Consider the following 11,624-nt stretch of genomic DNA (forward strand, 5'->3'; position numbering starts at 1 on the left):
TCTAAATTTTTAATTTTATATATCCACCTAGTGCCAATGATGGTTTTGTTCTTTGGTGCAATTGTAGGTGTGAATACATTTAGCCCTCGTAAACTATCCATCTCTTTACTCATGGCTGATTCCCACTTTTTCTTTTCTTCAGGGGGAAGTTTTAACACTTCCTCATATGTGTTAGGTGTTGGTGATTCTCTTTCCATATGCATTACATAATCTTTGTATTTGTTTGGCACTTGGTTTCTGCTACTTCTGATTGCTCTTTCTGGTTTAGTATCATTGTCATGCATATACCTCGCTTCCTTTTTTGTTAATGAATCTGTTCTTATTTTGTATTGACTATTTGTCCATGTTTTGACTTTATTTTTATGCGTGTTGTTATTATGTTCTTCTCTATTACCTTTATCTTGGAGTTTAGTGCCTGAGTTGGTGTTTGGGAATATTTCGTTAAGATGTATTCTAGACCAGTTGGCCTGTTCATGGAACACAGCTGTTCTGGAAACTATAAATTTGTTATTACTATCGATAAATCTGTATCCTTTTGTACCTGTCTCGTATCCCATAAATCTAAGTCTTCTGGATACGTTCTCACCTTTGCGCCTCAATTGTTTAGGTATGTGTACGTCTGCAGTGACTCCAAATATGTGCATGTGTGCTAGTTTTGGTTTTCTGTTATACATTGCTTCATACGGTGTCTTATTTACAATACTGGACCAAGTTCTGTTTTGAGTGTAATTAGAATATTGTAGGGCTTCTGACCAGAATTGTTTACCTAAGCCAGCATCCTCTAATGTGCATCTAATCATGGTTTGTAATGTTGAGTTCTTTCTCTCTACCACTCCGTTCTGGAATGCAGAAAATGGGCTAGATGTGTAATGTAACATTCCTTTGTCTTTTAGCCATTGGGAGAATTCCTTAGACATGAATTCACATCCCCTATCTGTCATGATTTGTTTTATTTTAATATTGTGTTGTGTTTCTATACGTTTGTAAAACTCCTTAAATTTCTGAAAGGTTTCATCTTTATGTTTTAATGTGTAAACAAATCCATAACGACTATAATCATCCACAATGGTTAGAAAGTAACGTTTTTTATAAGTAATTGATGGTGTTAATGGACCAACTAGATCCATGTGTACCAAATCAAAAATTTTGTTAGTTGATCTCGTTGACTTTCTAGGTCTGGGACTAGTTTTGAGTTTTGTAGATTTACATACTGAGCATTCCAAATAGTTTTCACAATTTTTTATTTTAACACCTTCTGCATGTTCAGTCATCTTTTGCACTACAGGAAAACTGGCATGTCCTAATTTCCTATGTAAGACATGAGCACACTCATCGTGAATTGGTTTACCTATTTTAGGTTTTTTTTCATTGTATGTATCTTTGTGGTTATGAGTTACTTCATGTTCCTCATTGTCACTGTTACTATTGTCTCCATTATCTATTTCATTGTCATCTTCCACATTTGAATCAATGTTGTTTAACCATTTCTCCTTTGTCATTAAATAAGGTAGACCTCCTTTGATTATTACTGTGCCTATGTTTGTTCTGTTTTTCTCTAATGTTGCCTTTCCTTTTGAGAACACAATGTTAATGTCAGAATCTCTGCTTAGTTTTATCGCACTAAGTATGTTATGAGGTATCTCAGGTATTAGTAATACCCCCTCTATTTTTCCTAGGCCTGGTAAGATTACATTCCCTCTACCTAATACTTGAACCTTTTCTTGATTAGCTACTTTGATTACAAATTTATCTTCTACAAAAGAAGATAATATATTTTTATTATTTGTAGTGTGATTGGTTGCTCCAGAATCAATAAGCCAATTGTTGTTCTCTGGTTGTTGTATGTTAATGTTGTCATGTTTGTCTAGCCCATTCAGTGAACCAGACTTTCTATCCTTTGAATTGTCTCTGCCCCCTCTACGTTCTCTATAGTTGGGTGGACTTCTATACCTATGTCTATCAATGGAAGATTGTCTGTTGTTGTACCTGTTTCTATATTCTGACCTGTGTCTTTCTCTTAGAATTTTAGGACAATCCCTCCTATTATGTTCTCTGGACCCACAATCGTGGCATCTAAATGGTTCATGATATCTTTCTTGAAATGCTACCTTTTTATATTGTTTGTGTTCTATGTGGTTGTTATAACGACTCCTCCTTGAATTGTCTTCAGCTATTAACTTGTTAGATAGACTTTCTATGGATAAGTATCCTAGATTGATTGTGTCTAAATGTGACATATAATTATCCCATGATGGGTCAAGTGAGTTGATGATAACACTTTTCATCGTTTGATCTGAAATTACTTCCCCCCTTAAGTGCAGTTCTGCTCTAATTTTGTTTAAAGATATTAAATGTTCACTTATGGAAACCCCTGGCTTTATCCTAGAAGAGAAGAAATCTTTAGACATTCTTGTGGTAGTGGCTACACTTTCACTGTGAAATAAATTAAACATGCATTGAATAATTTCTGAGACAGTCAGATTTTGCTTAATACTGTGATACATGGCAGGGGATACACTGGAAATCAATAAGAAGAATGCTCTATGGTGTAGGCAATCTAACTTTAGAGTCCAAGGTCTTTTTGGGGGGTTAGTAATAAAGAAGAGTAAATTTTCTTTCATAAAGACAACCTGGAGCTGCTGATACCATTCTTGCAAATTAATGCCATCTATTCTCAGCTTTGGAAAGTCATTGGATAAATTCCCAACATTGTTGGGTCCATTACTTACAACCGGAGGTAGTCCGTGGTCTTGCAAATGACGAAAGTTGCAAAACGGCGTGGGGATGCTTGCAACGAGTTTGCATGATTCTCTCCGCATCTCATGTCTCCCGAAGTTGTCTGCGTAGTCTTGCGCATGCGCGTTGCTCATTTCGTTTCTGGAGTCATCGTGAGAGGTTCTCGCTGCTGCAGCTCTCTCGCTCTGTTCTTCTCCCGATGAATCAGTCTCCGGCTCGATCTTTGGAGTCCTGGTGATAGCGGGCGCTCGTTTTCTTTCGCTGAAGGTGCTGGTCCTTGGATTAGTCTGTGGCGTGGGGCGGTATCTGCAGGGCTCTCTGGGCTCAGGCGTCGGTGCTCTCGCCGTCTGGATAGGAGCGGGTAGATTTTGAGGCGTTGGCTCGCTTGCTTGTTTTTTTGTTGATCTTTTAGTGATCTTCAGTTTCGGTCCAAATGCTGCAAAAAGCGTTTTCATTGCTGATTTTACTTGCATGTCTATTGAATCTTCTTCGTTCTCTGTGTCTGATTCTTCTGAGGTATATTTTTTTTTCTTTCATTTTTGCATCGGGTAAGGCTTTTCGCGCCAGATATTTTGAATCCTGCTTTCTGATTGGCTCTGCTTCGCTCATCTTAGGGGTCTGTTGAAACCAAGATGGCTGCCATTCAAAATTTTGTGCGGGATTGTTGGTTTTCTTCTTCGTTGCGTTTTCATCTGCAATCATATTACTCACTATTTTTGAGTCTTTTGATTTTTCAGTAGCGATGTGCTTCTCTTTCGCTGCTCCGTTTTTTTTTAGTATATCTTGGAGATTCGCGATGAGACTTTCATCGCTCTTTTGGCTTTTTAAAAGTTTCAGTATCTCTGACCTGAGTTCGTTGTTTTCTATTTCGTTTTCTTCTTGGTCATCATCTTCATTTATTATTTCTTCGTCGTCTGTGGTGTATTCTTCAGATTCTCTCGAAATTGCATTCGTGGACTCATCGATTATTTCTTGATCCGCTTCCATTTCTTTGCTGTATGCCCTGGTGTTGGGCCTATCTCTTTTAGACATGTTTAAGTTTTTATTGAGTCAATTCAACCATCCTCTGCTACCAGATTGTGACGATATTTTCAGGATCAGACTCAATAAATAAGTTGAGAATTATAAATTCAAATAAATCACTATTTATTTACATAAGGCATTCTATATTCACTGAATATTCACAGATAGAAGCACAAAATGGACGTATGCGGCTCCTTATATATACAATGGGTGGAGCTAGATATGGGAGTGGTGAAATATGAATATATTAAGAGGTGAAGAATAAGTTAACCCTTGATACCCTGTTCATGTACTATTTACATAATGGAGAATAAGGCATTTACTTGTGACACTCCTATTCACTCCCCCCCACCCAGTTCTCAAAAGACATGCACAGAAGGAAAAAAGTTTGCTGCTCTCTTGGCATGAGTGGAAGGGGAAAAGAAACGAGGGAATTCACTAACTGGGGGACATCTTAGCCATGATCCAAGCAAAACAATTTGCTGATACTGTGGTCAAAGTGAAGAATAAACTTAAAATCTGGAAAAATTAGGGTTATTCCCAGCCAAGATTTCTACAGTTTATTCATGGGAGTCAGTCTGCTTGAGGAAAAGTCCTTAGTATAGAATAAGACAGTTTATTGGTTTTACATTTTTAATTTGCAATCATTACACTAAGAATCTGAATTATTCAGGGAGCAATCACACCAGTAAAAGCATTTGTCTCTTTTGTAGTAAAATACATGTATCTCCTAGGAGAACTTTATTTTAGAAAGGCTTGTTGAAAAGTGCCTCAACATGATGTAGAATGATGTAATGCAATTATCCATATGGACAAACATATCTCCAAGATTTCCCAATGTAGTTATCACTCACATCTCTGTGCTTTAGTGAATGAGGTCAACATTCAGTATATACATGAATGGGGTCAACAGCAAACCCTTAGAAATCAAAATCAGGTCAAATACATCTCATGAGGCCAGGTTACCTGAGCAACCATCTTACCTCCATCATAATGTCATTTCCCACCTGGTCAGGCAGGCAGGGAAAGTTTGTTATGGGTCCATCAGTTAAAAAATTTCAGCAGGCAGGGTCCAAGAAGACAACCTTCTCTGCTGTTGCTCCTGCCCTCTTGAATATCCTCCTCACCCAGAGGTGAGCTGACCCCCCCCCCACATTTCTGGTGTTTCAAAAGCATTAGTAGACCTGACTCTGCCAACCTGGGGGTGGTTAGTGCTTTGAAGCCCTCTGTCCACATTTTTATGTTTAACTTACCTTATCCTGGTTTTACTCCTTTTATTGATGTATTAGATTTTTATATGTTTTTTTCTGTTTTTAGCTTTATTGTAAACGTAGTCACTCTAAGAGTGAGATGGCCAGTATGAGAGGGGGGGGGAGAGAAGGAGAGAGAGAGATTGATTCCATCCTTATGAAAAAGAGATTTGGCCAGAATAACCCAATGTAAACTGCATTTGTATATTAGAATGTATATCTTTGGGATTATTTCTAATCAGTTTATATGATATAAATTCAGAAACAAACTTTAGCTGAGATTGTGCGAACATGGCTTTTTCAACCAGAAATGAGTAGATTCATATGCTATATGTCTACTTGTTGATTTTATTAGAAATCCAAGATCCATCAGTCAGAGGCAGGTGTAAAACATATGCACATCAAATTATATAACAAGAGAATTCCAATCAGGTTTTTTTTTCTGAGCTGAAGAATTCATTTTAAAGATCCAGAAATCGCAGTCTTTCACTTAAAAGCTTATTCTTGGTTAAAACTTAGATTTTTTAAAAAAATGGTACTGAGTTCACCATCATGCATTGTCTCTTATCCTTCCTATCTCCTATCTTTTAAGAGAACTCCCTGCTAGTCAGCATTCGATCCTAGGTAGAGATGTAGGGTCTCCTTGCTTGGGCAGGGGGTTGGACTAGATGACCTGCAAAGATCCCTTCCAACTCTGTTAATCTGTTAAATATGCATTCTGTATCAGAGTTGCTGTATTAGTGAGATGGGTGGCATAGAAATTTAATAAAACAAATAGCGGTACTCATTCACACTCAATCCCCACTCCCAATGGCCACTCACATGCCTCTTTGTAAGCTCCCAACATAATCCATGGAGGTAAAAGTGGTCTCTGGCCAACCACAGATTCATGTGGATGAAGCTACATTTTGCTGGAGAGACATGTACATTGTGTGGTTATGGATTAATGTTTTTCTTCACAATATGTAACCTTATTTCACTTCAGGAAAAGGCTTAATGAAGAGTAACTGGATAATGCCAAGAATTATTCAGGAACTATTTACTCTGCAACATGATGTACTTTTTCAATTCTCTGTTCTGTAATCACAGATACCAGGCTGCTTATTTAAATCTGTGATCTGTTAATGGAGTGTGGAAATTAGGCTTGGAATAGAGCACACTCTTGGGTCTTTATTGAATAACTCACTAGACTTTTATGGCTGGAGAAAATGTTGATCTGTATTTAATAGGCTTGACTGTAATCAGGAGTTCTATGCTTTTATAATAGCAAACCTTTTTTGAACAAGTCACTTACTTCTGGGCAAGTGGTCTATCATGGAAGTAGTCTGTTTCGTTTATAAACTATACAAGTTATCCTCATTATTCTATTTTTATATGCCAATTTTATGGGAGCTTTTTGCGATTTTTATCAGAAAGAGTCACGACCTCATGAGCCTCTTTTATTCTAGCACAAATTAATTTTGAACAACATCTGCTGTAATTTACAGCACTGTTAAAAATATTTCCTAAATTTTTATCATCCTTTATTATATTCTGTTAATATTTCTCCTCCTCAAAAATACAGCTTCAAATTACTTTTTTCATAGAAAATTGCTCTATTTCCTTGGTCTTTTGGGTTGTTGCCATTGCTTTTATGAGTTTCTGTCCATGGGATAGTCATAGTTTGAGTTCATTCAATATGCTACACAAAAAAACACAACAGGTTTTAATGTTAAAGGAGGAAAGGGGGTGCCTAGCATTGTTTATATAGAGATATGCTCTTTTTCTATTTTCCTCCAGGAGATTAGTAAGAAGTCATAGTGTATCTCAGTAATATACAGAAACGGGTGAAATCTAAAAATTTTCGCTACCGGTTCTGTGGGCACGGCTTAATTAGTGGGTGGGGCTTGGTGGTCAGGTGACTGGGTGGTCATGGCTTGTTGGTCAGGTGGGCATGGCCAAGTTGACGTCACTTTGCTGCTCTTTTTTAACCTACCAAACACAACCCAACACAACAGGCTTACCCACAATGTAAAAGCCGCTGTGCTAGACCCAAAATGGCCCCTGCAACAAGCAGGAACCTCACACAGCTACAAAAAGTCCAAAAAACCAACTTTCACGCTTTACACACACAAAATTCCACATACAGCTTTGTGAGATTTTGTCTGTTTGTGTAGTTAGAGTGAAACACTACAGAAACACACAAAATCTCAGAAAGCTGCACAAATATTATTTTATTTTATTTTTATATAAAAGCAGCTAAATTTAAAACTTCCTAAACTTTAAATGGCTAGGTCTAAAAAAAGAACAACTAAAAAAAACCCCAATTAACTATTTTTTTTAAAGCTCCCAAAGGGGGAAAAAAACTTACAGGCAGGCAGGCAGAAAGAGCTGCTCACCGATGAGCTTGATTGCAGGCAGGAAGATTCAGTTGCTTGCTGATGCAATGGATTGCAGGGATTACAGCAAGCGAAGCAAGGCAGGCGTGAGAAGGTAAGCAAGCTGGAGGCTGGGGGGGGGAAGGGATTTTTGCTACCGGTTCTCCGAACTGCCTGCCGACATCGCTACCTACTCTCCCGAGCCAGTCCAAACTGGGAGCATTTCACCCCTGCACAGAAACCAATTCAAACTTGGGTGACTCTTCAAAAAGGAGACCAACCTGAATGCCAAACCTTTTCTGTCCCAATTCAATAAGTTGCTGCTAGGTGCGGGGGGTTGTATCATGCCCTCTACCCTGGGTTGGGATTCAGCTGGCTTGGGCTGGTTTGGGTAACCGGTTGTTAAATTACTGGCTGGCCCCGCCCTGCCCTACTTATTGGCCTTGCACACTTTGGCTGGTGTGTTAGAGTCACACTGTGCCATAGCTGCAGCTGCTCTTTGGCTTCCTTGCCTTGACCACGTGGCCACACGGTCCAACCTGCTGGCCTGCCTTTGCCACGGTCTACGATGCGACGGCCTCCTGTTTGTCTTGGCCTGCTCCTGAACGCCTGTCTCAGACTGCTCCTGACTGCTCCAGCAGCAAAACGGGTAAGCACAGCCGGTTGCCCCCTTGGGGAAGCGGGACTGGGAAGGGTGGTTGACCTGCGCCTGCCCGGCCGCTGGCCATGGCCTACCCCCATCAGATTGCCTCGCCCTGCAGCTGGACATATCCAGGTCCAGCTTCATCCCAAGTAGCGATCCCAGTACCAGTCCAGCAGCCACCACCACCTCGCGAGCCAGCCAGCCTGCCTAGTTCGAGCCTGACAGATTCCTGGCCAGTCTTCCAGGAACCAGACGACTTTCCGCAGCTGCTAGGTTTCACCTGCCAGTGGGTGGGGGCAGGGGGTGACCAGGGAGCATGAGGCTACGTGGCCCACATCTCTCCTCTGCCAGCCACCCCTCCCTCACCTGCCCACTGGGCCCCCTGGGCCATCTTTCAGGCCCAGCTTCAGCTTCCATGGGGCCTCCGAGTGGGAGGCCTGAGAGAAAATGCCTCCCCCGAGTGCTGCCCACTTGCCCAACCCCCCACCAGGCTGGCCTGGAAGCAGCATGCCTCCTTTTCGTGGGCTGGATGCGGGACTTGAGGCAGAGTGGAAGTTGAGCAGGCAGCAGCCCAGAGCAGGGCCCTCAATGTGAGTGACATCGAGTTGACCAGGCCCACCCAGTCACATGACCCCCAGCCATGACCACCCAGTCACATGACCATCCAGCCACGCCCACCCAGTCACATGACTACCAAGCCATGCCCACAGAACCGGTTGTTAAAAAATTTGAATCCCACCACTGCCTCTACCAGCACCTTCTTCACTGTACAGTATTGTCTTTTTTATTTCACACCAAGGAGCAAGGTTAGTTCTTGCTAACCTCAAGGTTAGTTGGATGGGAGACCATCAGGAAATCCTGGTGCTATAGACAAGACTGGAAAATTGAATAAACTTCCTGGAAGAAGGCAGTAGTAACCAGTTCTATGCTGTTATTAAGAAAACAGCATAGAAGTCACAAGCACTCAAACTCAACTCAAGAGAGACTTTATTATTAAATCCAGGGAAGTCTTTATAACACTGGAAAGTCTGTCTAACTCTTTAACTGATCTGTCTAGATCAGTTTTAGCTGATCCCAATGTACATAATTGTTAGGGTACGGTTCATGTTTGGATTATTTTTCTAAAGGAACATAACTGTATTTGAAATTACTCTGGGAGTCTGACGAAGCATTTGGAGAAAAGGGTTTTGCTAAATTGAGACCAGATGACTCCCAGAGTTAACCCTAGGTCTCTTCTACTAGAGTTAACCCGAGGTCTCTTCTACTAGCACATTTAGTACTTCAAGTTTATGTTCTCATGTCACAATCAGGCCCTTAAACGGGAAGCTTACCAGTAATAGCCATATTTGTAAGCAATAAAGGGACTTGATGGGAAGGAAGTTAAACAATTTGTTCCTCTAAAATACAAATAGGCAACTTTTTTTTTTTAAAAAAAAAAAAGATGTTTCTTGACATACAGTAATATTTTTCTTCCCTTTTAAAAACTTTTTAATGGTTAGTCTGGGCTCTGTAGTTTTGCTTTATCAGCACAGCAGCCTGCATTGCCATATGAGTGAGTAATGACTTGTACAGTATATATTCAGCACTTTATTAAATGAGGTACTACATAATCAAGAGGGTAACACTGTATTAGAAGAGCAGTTTTCCTACATTAATCAGCAAAATTTAACTATATATATATTTATGAAGACTTTCCAGGGAATCTCCACATTTTTTAGACATCATGAGATCAGCTTTCCTGGAGAGCTAAGCCACATATTATAATTTCTGATTCTGTATCAATTTATTTGAAACTGGATCTGAGCTGGGGTTTTTTCTTTTGCATCCTGCAGCCATTTTTTTTTTCAGTGTGGGAATTTGTATACCTTGTCTCCTAAACTCATAGCAACTATCTCACACACACACACACACACACACACAGAATTTCAGTATCCTATTCCTGGTGTCCACTTGTCTTGGTCTACTCCAACCGCTGTGGAAATATGCCACAGTGGTTGTTATTGCAATAGTGAAAAAGTCTAATTGTGTTTATCTTCACAGTTTGTTTTTAAAAGCAGCAGAAGAATTGAAGATAGCAGAAGAAAAAGCCCAAGGCAGGACTACAACTTTGCCTTGCGCCTTAACCACTAGACCAAACTGGCTCTCTTCACATCCCTTCTATTCACTAGTCCATTAAAATGAGATTTCACTATATTTTATATTTTACTAGAAACACACAGTGTAGACAGCTGGCTCTCTAAATAAGCCTGTGAATCACCTCATGTTAATCTTTGAATATGGAGAGGAATGTGATGAAATGGTTAAGCAGGATTTATCAACAATGGCAACTTTAAGATGTGTGGACTTCAGCTCCCAGAATTCCTCAGTCAATATATGGGTTGAAGTCCACATGTCTTAATGTTGCCAAGGTTGAGAAACACTAATAGTTAAGGTATTGAAAAAGTCTTAAGTAAAGTCCTTGGGGGCTGGGGAGTGGGGAGAGGAGAGTTAAGTTGGTCAGTTTCTACATTGTGCCATTGTGATGTATGACTGCTCATTTGCATGTGCATTGTGAAGTTGCACATATGTCCCAAAGAGACATAACAGTGCATGGCTGCCTCATCATTCTGATGGCAGCATCTGGTGCTGTGATCACCTTAGGTACAAGTCTCCATGCAATGATGGTTCACTGAGGTAATTTAGGTGAGTCGTTATCTTTCAAACTGTGGGAATGACCTTGAGCGATAGGAGGCAAAACCACAGACAAGACAACAGCATGTAAAAGATGTCTCAGCCTATACAGAAGGGGAGATGGCAAGGGAAGCGTTTCCAAAGGGGCCCTTTCTAGTTTTCCAGACAGTAAAAGGAGAGGAGGGGAAATACTTTCAGGTTTGAAAGATTTTGTTAATGTATGTTTAAAATAAATGTAGAGCTAGTAGTCCTGGTTATGTTGCTTGTCTGGGCTAACTTGCAGGGCTAACACAAATCAACCAACTTCATGACTGTGCTGTGATGGGAATAACACAAAAGGATGTCCTAACATGTACTTTCTTAAATTCTTAGCACAAAGTCAAAATGCAGAGGTAATAATGAAACATTGAAACAAGACAATATTTTTGCATATTAATGCAAAGTTGATTCTGAGAACAAATTAAATTAAACTGAATACCACTGAAACTAATGAGATTAAATTACTTTTTCAGTTAGAGCAATAATGTACAAAAAAATTACAGATGTAAAACAGATTACTGCATGAATATTATTTCAAATGGTTTTGAGCCTCTCTCAAGCTATTAATATCCATGTGTGAAAAACAGAAATGCAGTTTTACATATGCTTGCTCGTTCAGGTTTTTGTTCAATGTCATTTCATCTGCCTGCCTGCCTACCAAGAGCATAATATTTACCTTAGCACTTACTATTTGATGATAACTAACAACATGACAGTAGGATGACCACAAACAGGATATAAGAATGATATTTCATTTCTAGGACTTTATAGGTGAATTTAAGAAGAGCTCCGAACCTAAAACATGAATGGACTCCATCTGATGAGTAGATGAATCAGTATGTATTATTCAAGGCAGTGGAACTAATCAATTAAAATACAAAGTATCAAGAATTATTTCAGATTTAC

At 39.8% G+C, this 11,624-nt stretch overlaps 1 long non-coding RNA gene across 1 annotated transcript; it reads left to right on the plus strand.

The window, feature by feature from the left end:
- Window positions 1-4,802: 4,802 nt before the first annotated feature.
- On the plus strand, window positions 4,803-10,202 carry LOC148113373 (uncharacterized). The gene is made up of 2 exons (XR_015734473.1): window positions 4,803-4,892; window positions 7,335-10,202. It is a non-coding gene; the product is annotated as an uncharacterized LOC148113373 (long non-coding RNA).
- Window positions 10,203-11,624: the final 1,422 nt, after the last annotated feature.

This window comes from Pantherophis guttatus, chromosome 5 (assembly GCF_059756535.1).
Source record: "Pantherophis guttatus breed Tessera chromosome 5, ASM5975653v1, whole genome shotgun sequence".
Classification (NCBI taxonomy): domain Eukaryota; kingdom Metazoa; phylum Chordata; class Lepidosauria; order Squamata; family Colubridae; genus Pantherophis; species Pantherophis guttatus.